The sequence below is a fragment of the Rhinolophus ferrumequinum genome, chromosome 3 (genome assembly GCF_004115265.2).
Source record: "Rhinolophus ferrumequinum isolate MPI-CBG mRhiFer1 chromosome 3, mRhiFer1_v1.p, whole genome shotgun sequence".
Classification (NCBI taxonomy): Eukaryota; Metazoa; Chordata; class Mammalia; order Chiroptera; family Rhinolophidae; genus Rhinolophus; species Rhinolophus ferrumequinum.
Window position 1 is genome coordinate 34,680,325 of NC_046286.1, and position 8,980 is coordinate 34,689,304.

The following is an 8,980-nucleotide window of genomic DNA, read 5'->3' on the forward strand; positions in this document are numbered from 1 at the left end:
TAGGAGGTAAAATTTGCATAACACATGGACTTTCAGATGCCTGTTTTCCTTAACGAGGCTTTGTTAGTATGTTTATTGTAATAGGCATTATCTCTTGAGTCTTTAGCATAATAAATTATTAGGTGTTATTCTTTATCTGTTACCTAAATTCCAGTTAATATCTTTAGAGTTAGAAGTATTAATTCAGAGTTGAAAAAAATAAACTTTAAATTGTACAGAAAAACCAAGAGTGTAATGGACTGATGGAGGTATATATAAATTGTCATAACCTCTTCTGAGCAATTTGTTAATGTACCAATTAAAACATATACCTTTCGATCCAGCAGTTCTTCTAGGAATGTATTCTATAAGTATGTCTACAAGTACAAGTAAAGATTTATTATAGCAATATTTGTAGTAGGACAAGACTATAATCTAAATGGCCAATAGGGCACCATATGAATAAACTATGGAGAAAATATTTTTGCAAGTCATATCTTGTTAAGGGATTAATACCTACAATATAGAGAATTCCTAAAACGGAACAAAAACAACCAATCTGATTTAAAAAATGAGCAAAAGACTTGAACAGACACTTCTCCAAAGAAATACACATATGGCCAACAAACATATGAAAAGACCGCAACCTCACTCATCACTGGGGAAATACAAATCAAAACCACAATGAGATCACTCCACACCCATTAGGATGGCTCCTGTAGGATCGCTGTTCCCAACTAAACAGAAAATAAGCATTGGCAAGGATGTGGAGAAATTGAAACCCTTGTGCGCTATTGGTGGGGATGTAAAATGGTGGATCATCCACTATGCCAAATATGGCAGTTCCTCAAAAAATTAAAAATACAATACAGCAATCCCACTTCCGGGTACATATCCAAAAAGAATTGAAAGCAGGGTCCCTAAGAGATATTTGTACACCCATGTTCATAGCAGCTTTATTCATAATAGCCAGAGGTCGGGGCAACACAGGTGTGACTAACTGGATAAACAATGTAGTATGTAAAAGCAAATTATGACATAAGCTACAACATGGATGAACCTTGAGAACATTATGTTAGGTGGAAGGACATTACGCTGAGTGAAATAAGAACAAATACTGCATGATTCTACACACATGAGGTACCTAGTCACTCAGAGACAAAGTAGAATGGTGATTACCAGGAGGTGGTGGGAGAGGGGAAATGGGGAGATGTTTAATGGGTAGAGTTTCAGTTTTGCATGATGAGTAAGTTCTGGCAATTGGTTAGAACAATAAATATACTTAACATTTTAACACTACAACTGTGCACTTAAAAAATTGGTTAGGATGGGAAATTTAGTTATGTGTATTTTATCACAATTAAAAATTTTTTTTTAATTTGAAAACAGCAGTTTATGTTCTTTTACTATTTATTTTTCAGGACTCAAGGTATTTTAGAGATACACTACTTAAGCTATATGGAAGTATGGAACATACTGGCAGTGTGAAGCCTGATTCTTAATAGTGTTTTAAAATGTAGAATTCAATATTTTATACTTTCTGTAATCAAAAGTATTTAAACTGGAGTTGAAAACATTTTTCATGGATATTAAGGAATGTAGCAATTTTTTTTTCACTTTTTACTATCTTTTTATTAAAGTAAATTTTGTCTCTTGTAATGTTGCTGTATGAAGGCCAGTCTGGAAAAAGTTTAAAGCTTGTCATGGCAGGAAAAAAGATACTGTTAATGAAATAAAAATTTTCTATGATAAAAAGATAAGCTGATATCTGTCTTTCTGAATAGCCTTTTAATTTTGTGTTTGCTAAATATTTATTCAGGGGTACTTTTCTTAAGAGATTACACTTTACCTACATTGAAATGAAACAGTGAAAAGATTTCATGCGACCAAAATATACAACAGCTATTTCTTACATTTTAGCCGGTAGTTCTCTGCTAAAAAAAATCTTAGGAAAATAATTTCATTTCCATGAAACTTTCTTTGACTAATGACATTCCACAACTTTCCTTTACAGTTTTCTCTTCCATATATGATGGTGACTTGTATTAACATTTAGTATTTTTGTAGGTATTTATATTTGTGTATGATTAGGTCTTCATCTAATTTTAAATTATTCATGCAATAATAGTTTTCTGGTATTAATGATAAAGAGACTAATAAGAAAACAGAAAATAAATCGATGAATTAGAAAATATAACAGTTGATTCTTCAGTAAGATCTATCAAATAGACAAATTTCTGGTAATCTGAGTGGGAAAGAGGGAGCAGCTCTCCCTGCTCTACCTACCTTAGGTATGTATGTGCATAAACTATAAGAACACTATGATATTACATCAACAAATATGAATTCACAAGATTGACTATATTTTCCCAAGTTACCAAAATTAACTCAGGTAGTTAAGCTGAATAGACATAACAGAAAAAACATGAAAGGTAATCAAGGGCCTTCAACAAGACAGTAAATCCTGCATACCAGAACATTAAAAAAGATGAGTTTCAAAACTCATTCTATAAAACTAGCATAACATATCAAAACTGAAAAATAGCTATAAATCAAGTCATTCTCACATAAATCTCTAGAAAATGACAGCAATCTGAATACTGCAATGGAATAAAATGTAAAAACTAGAAAGGATGAGGCAGTTCTATCTATACAAATGGAATGATTTGAAAATAAAGTGAAAAATGTTTTATTAGACTATAGTCGTCCCTCTGTATTGCAGTGGATTGGTTCCAAGGCCCCAACCCACCCTCCATCCCCATGGATACCAAATTCATGGATGCTCAAGTCCCTTATACAAAATGGTGCAGTATTTGCATATAACCTATGCAGATCGTCCCATATATACTTTAAATCATCTCTAGATTACTTATAATACCTAATATAAATACTGTGTAAATGTTATACTGTATTGTTTAGGAAATGACAAGAAAATTTAGTACATGATCAGTATAGATGCAACCATTGTAGGCCTAACCACTGTATATGTCAGCAACAATGTAACTTTTTCCAAATATTTCTTTAAATTTTATTTTAAAATTTATTTTTAAGGAGGGTGCAGCTCACAGTGGCCCATGCAGGGATCAAACCAGTATCCCTGGTGTTATTAGAACCATGCTTTAACCAACTGAGCTAACTGGCCATCCCCTTTCAAATATTTTTGATCCTCTGTTGAATAAATCTGTGAATGTGGAACCTGCAGATACAAAGAGCCAACTGTGTATGTGTACAGATAAGCATGTTCTGAGAAGGATATATAAGAGGTATCAGTGATTGCTTTTTGGAAGATAAGTGGTGTCTGAGTAATTGGAGTGGAAATACTTTATTAGGTTGGTGCAAAAGTAATTGCGGTTTTTGCAATTATTTTAATGGCAAAAACCACAATTACTTTTGCACCAACCACATACTTTCACTGTCCTTAGGTACTTTTGGAGTTTTTTTTTTAGCATGTGCATATATCACCTGTCAGAAAAAAGTGAGTAGTAATGAGGAAATACATTCATAATATAAAAATCACAAACATCTACCAAAAAGTGTATAACAGGAATAAATTTTTGTAAGAAACATTTTATTACATGAACATATTTAAAATAAGTAAAACATACTATCATTAATGTGTTAGAGAAAAGTTTTCAGTGAAGGTGGGCTAGGCTAACAGTGAGGAGACCACCTTCTTAAAACAGAATTAAATATAAAGTGTTAAGTACAGGGTTTCTTTTGGCGTGATGAAAATGTACTGGGATTACATAGTGGTAATGGGTACACCACTTTTGAATATACTAAAAACCACGGAATTGTGCACTTGAATGAATTGTTGTGTAATTTATATCTTAATAGAGTTGTTATTTTAAAAATCTTAAAAGCAGAAAAGCTGGCAGGATAAAAGGAACTAGAAATCCAAGAGTCCAAGAGAGTGAAGCAGAGCACAGACAACTCCAAACCCTTCTGGGACGTTTGATGACCGTATTCTGCTAAGCCAGTGGGGAGGGAGGCAAGGTGGCATTTTCCCAGGCTAAACTAAACATTCAGACTCATAATACCACAAACAGCCACGCTTAGCATCAGAATCACTCAGGAGCATATGAGACAGGAAACTCAGCTTGCCAGCAAGGCACTGTCAGGTGTTCATGGGAGTAGCCCTCGCATAAGTCCATATAACCACCCTGGAGCTAGTCTCATTGATGCTCCCAGGTGACACTTCAGAGGCCAGAGACTACATCCACCTCACTGGGTACGAGGTCCACCTTGACATGGGAGCTCCATAACCCAAAGGAGCCAGTATCTCTTAAAACAACTTCACAGGCATAGATTACCATATTGAAAAACTGAATATTGACTTTGGTGACAAGAAAAAGAAAGTCAAGAACCAAGGTCCATTTAAGTTGAAAAATTTAAATAACACCCTCTTCACATTAAATTAGGACACCAAAGTGCTATTACCTTAAGGTAAGGTAAAACAAAAGTAAACCTTCCAGCTTTCTGCAAGCAGGTGGCCCTGGCACTTAGAAGAGTAGGAGTCAAAATGAAAAGTGAAAAATAACATTGAGAAGTATTGCCTCAGTTTATATAGATGTGAAACCCATGTTCACATTGACTCGGTGGTTCAAGAAGCTTCCAGAAGTAATCGTGATTTGAGGTGCTTCATTCACTGATTGCTAATGTCCCCCAGAAGCCTGGCAAATGCAAACAAATCCTCTCTAGAGGGAGGCATCTTCATACTAGGCCAAAAAGAATCTCCACAAATAATTCTTCAAGAATAATAAATAGCACTCAGTAAAAAAAAAAACCCCATGCACCACAAAGAAGAGCCAGAAGAAACAATAGAAACAGCTGTAGTAAACTACAACTATTGAAATTATCAGATTATAAAACTACGATTACTATTAAACAACACAGGCTTCAAAATACCTGCCAGAAATAGACTACAGGAAGTAACAGCAGATGAGAACGAGAACCAGACTAAACTTCTAGAAATAAAAAATATATACAATAAAAAATTTCAAACTCAATGACCACAAATGAAAACAGAAAAGTGGAATGATATTATTGAAGCAGGGTATAGAAGTGAGATATATTACCCTAATTTTGTATATATATATATATATATATATATATATATATATATATATATATATATATATATATGGATATTTTCATAATAAAAAATAATTTTTAAGGATGAATTAACCAGAAGATTAGACATAATTGAACACTGAATAAATGTACTAGAAGATAAATCAGAATCCAGATTGCAATACAGAAAGACAAAAAAGATAGAAAATACAAAAGAGGGTTAGACAACAGAAAATTCCTTAGACGTTCTAACATGCATTTAACTAGCGTCCCAGAGAAGACAAAAGATTAGGGCCAGGCCAATATTAAAGAGATAATGGCTGAGAATTTTCCAAAACCAATAAAAAATAGCCACAGAATCAAGCTCAATGAATCTCATGCAGGATAAATAAAAAGTTATACACAACTATACATATAATAATGGAATTCCAGAATGCCAAAGACAAAAATTCTAAAATCAGCCAGAGAAAAATATTAAGTTAATAATGCCATCTCTCTGGTAGTGGAATTATAAGCAATTTTAACTTTCTTCTTTACATTTAAACATGAGCATCTGATTTTGTTACCTATTACATTTAAATGGACACATATTACTTTCAATTTTTTTCATTTTTGTCAAAAAAGTCATTTATGCATGTAGTATACAGGAGCAAATAGTTCTACAAAGCTTATTTAAAAAAAAAAAAAATAGTCCCCAGCCCTTACCCTTCATTTTCTATTACCAAGATGCAACCATTTCATCTTCCAGTCATTTTTAAATAACATGCTTACATTTTCTTGGTTTTTCAAATTTGGTTATTTCTACTGATTTCCCACTATAAGAGAGAATTCAGCTTTCACACCTGTGATGGTCAAACTCTTAGGGTGGACTCATAACCCCCACTTTCTGTGGTTCATATCAAGGTATAATTTAACCTAACTCAAAAATGGGTCTTACCTTTGCTGTTGGCTTCTGGGAGATAATCACTAAGGCCTTGGAACATGCCAGAAAGTCTAACTGTGATTTATGGTGGGCTTTTGGGCCATATCACTTGGCTTCAAGAGGGGTTGGAGACTGAAGTTAGACATGTTGGCAACAAACCAATGGGCTCTGATAAAAACTCTGGATACTGAGGCTTAGGTGAGCTCTCTTGGTTGGCAATATTCCATGTGATTATACATTGATGACAAGAGAATAATGCATCCATGACTCCACAGGAAATGAATGGAAGCGCCGTGTTTGGTACCCTCCTGGACTCTACGCTATGTGACTTTTCCCGTGGCTAATTTTAATCCGTACCCTTACTCTGTAATAGACTGTAACCATGAGAACAAAGGTTTCACTGAGCTCTGTCTTTCCAGTGGATTATTAAACATGAGAGTGATTTGGGGAATCTCCTGAAACTACAATTGGTGGCAGAAGTGAGGGTGTTGCTTTCCCCAATGATACAGTTGGATAAACTGACACAACATTCTTGATTCCCCTCCCCTTTAGTATGCTTCCAACCAACTAAATATGGTAAAAGCGATGAGATGTACATGATTATGTGTATGTAATTATGTTTGTTAGATTGTAGTGCTGCTCTTGCTGGAGTCTCTCCCTCCCTTGCTGATTTTGAAGTAAGCTGCCAATGTTGGGAGATTCACATGGCAAAGAACCAAAGGCAGTTTATCAATACTCAAATACGCTGAAGTCCTCAGTCTTCTAACTGTAAGGAGCTGAATACTGCCAAAAAAATGGGATCTTTTTCCAGACATGCCTCAGATGAGACAACCCCAGCTGACACCTTCATTGTAGCCTTGTGAGGCCCTGTCTAGTGCAATGCCCAGAATCTTGACCCACTGAAACTATGAGATAATAAATGTGTATTAAGTCAGAGTTTGTGGTAACTTGTTATGCAGCAATAGGAATCTAATACAATCTAACCCTCTCTACCACCATCACCACACAAGCATGCAGCCTGTAGCCCTATCCTTTCCACATAATTAATCACAATTTTTATAAGATTAATAGTCAACAGTTATGTTACTTTGACTTTATAAATACTTTACAGGTGAGCAATATTCTCAAATCAGACTATGATTACTTTTCTTTTGTACACATTCATTTTTTTCCTTGAGTTAAAAGTAGCTTGAATTTTTTTGTTTCCATTGTTTTCTATTTATCATTCATTGTCCCCAAAACTCTCCTCCAAATGTCTAACTTTTCTCTTAATATGTTCAAACATAGTAGGTTGTTAAACAAGATGTATAAAATAAACAAGCCATAAAAGACTGATAAATTCAACTACATTAAAATTTAAAAACCTTGTTTACTAAAAGAAACTAAAAGTGGTAAAGACAATCTACACAGTGGGAGAAGTTATTCGTTAGTAGACAACCAACAAAGTGTAAGTACTGTCATGCGCCACTTAACAGGGATACCCTCGGCGAAATGCGTTGTTAGGCAATTTCATGATTGTGCAAACATCACAGAGGGCACTTACACAAACCTAGATGACATAGGCCACTACACGCGGAGGCTGTATGGCATAGCCTATTGCTCCTGGGCTACAAACCTGTACAGCGTGACTGTACTGAATACTGTAGGCAACTGTAACACAATGGTATTTGTGTATCTAAATGTAAAAAGGTACATAAAAATATGGTATGAAAGATAAAAAATGGTCCACCTATATATGGCACATACCATGAATGGAGCTTGCAGAACTGGAAGCTGCTCTGGGTGAGTCAGTGAGTGAGTGGCGCGTGAACATGAAGGCCTAGGGCATTACCAAACACTACTGTAGACCTTATAAACACTGTACACTTAGGCTACATTAAATGTATAAAACACAAGTTTAAATCAAGCACAGAAGAAAATAATGTAATCAAGAGACTTAGTAAACATAAGATTTATGAGGCTGCTTCCAGTGTAACACAGCATACTGTTTTACAGCAAACATTTTTTTAAAAATAAATTTTATTGGGGACTATTGGGGAACAGTGTGTTTCTCTAGGGCCCATAAGCTTCAAGTCGTTGTCCCTCAATCTAGTTGTGGAGGGCACAGCTCAGCATCAAGTCCAGTCTCCGTTTTCAATCTTTAGTTGCAGGGGGCGCAGCCCACCATCCCATGTGGGAATCAAACTGGCAACCCTGTTGTTCAGAGCTCTAGCTCTAACCAACTGAGCGATCCGGCCGCTCCCAGAAAACATTTACTTGTAAGTACAAAGAGTACACTTGACAATAATGACAAAAAATATAGTACAGTAAATAAATACATAGATCAGTAACATAAACATGTATTACCATTATCAAGTATTACGTGTACGCTTTTATACGACTGGCAGCACAGGTTTGTTTAGACCGTGTTTCCTCAAAAATAAACCGGACAATAGGCTCTAATGCGTCTTTTGGAGCAAAATTAATATAAGACCCGGTCTTATTTTGGTGTTACGTAATATAAGACCCAGTCTTAAGTTAATTTTTGCTCCAAAAGACGCATTAGAGCTGATTGTCCGGCTAGGTCTTATTTTCAGGGAAATGCGGTACCAACATCACCACAAACACATGAGTAATGCATTGCACTATGACATTACCATGGCTGATAGGAATTTTTCAGCTCCATTATAATCTTATGGGACCACCGTCATTGTGATCTGTCATTATGTGGCACGTGAGTGCATCTAAAATATAAAACTTCTACAAAACAATGAGAAAACATTCATTAAAACAGCCATAAAGAAAATGTGCAAAATACAGGAATACAAAAAATGAACAAACAACAGTTGCCTCTAGGTTAAACAATGCCTGAGAGGGTGACATTTTATTCCATACCTGTTTCTTTGAATTATATACCATGTGTATGTACTGCCTTTTCAGGAATACATACAAAAGTGTTACTAAAAATAAACATAAGAGGGGTGGCCGGATGGCTCAGTTGGTTAGAGCGCAAGCTATGAACAACAG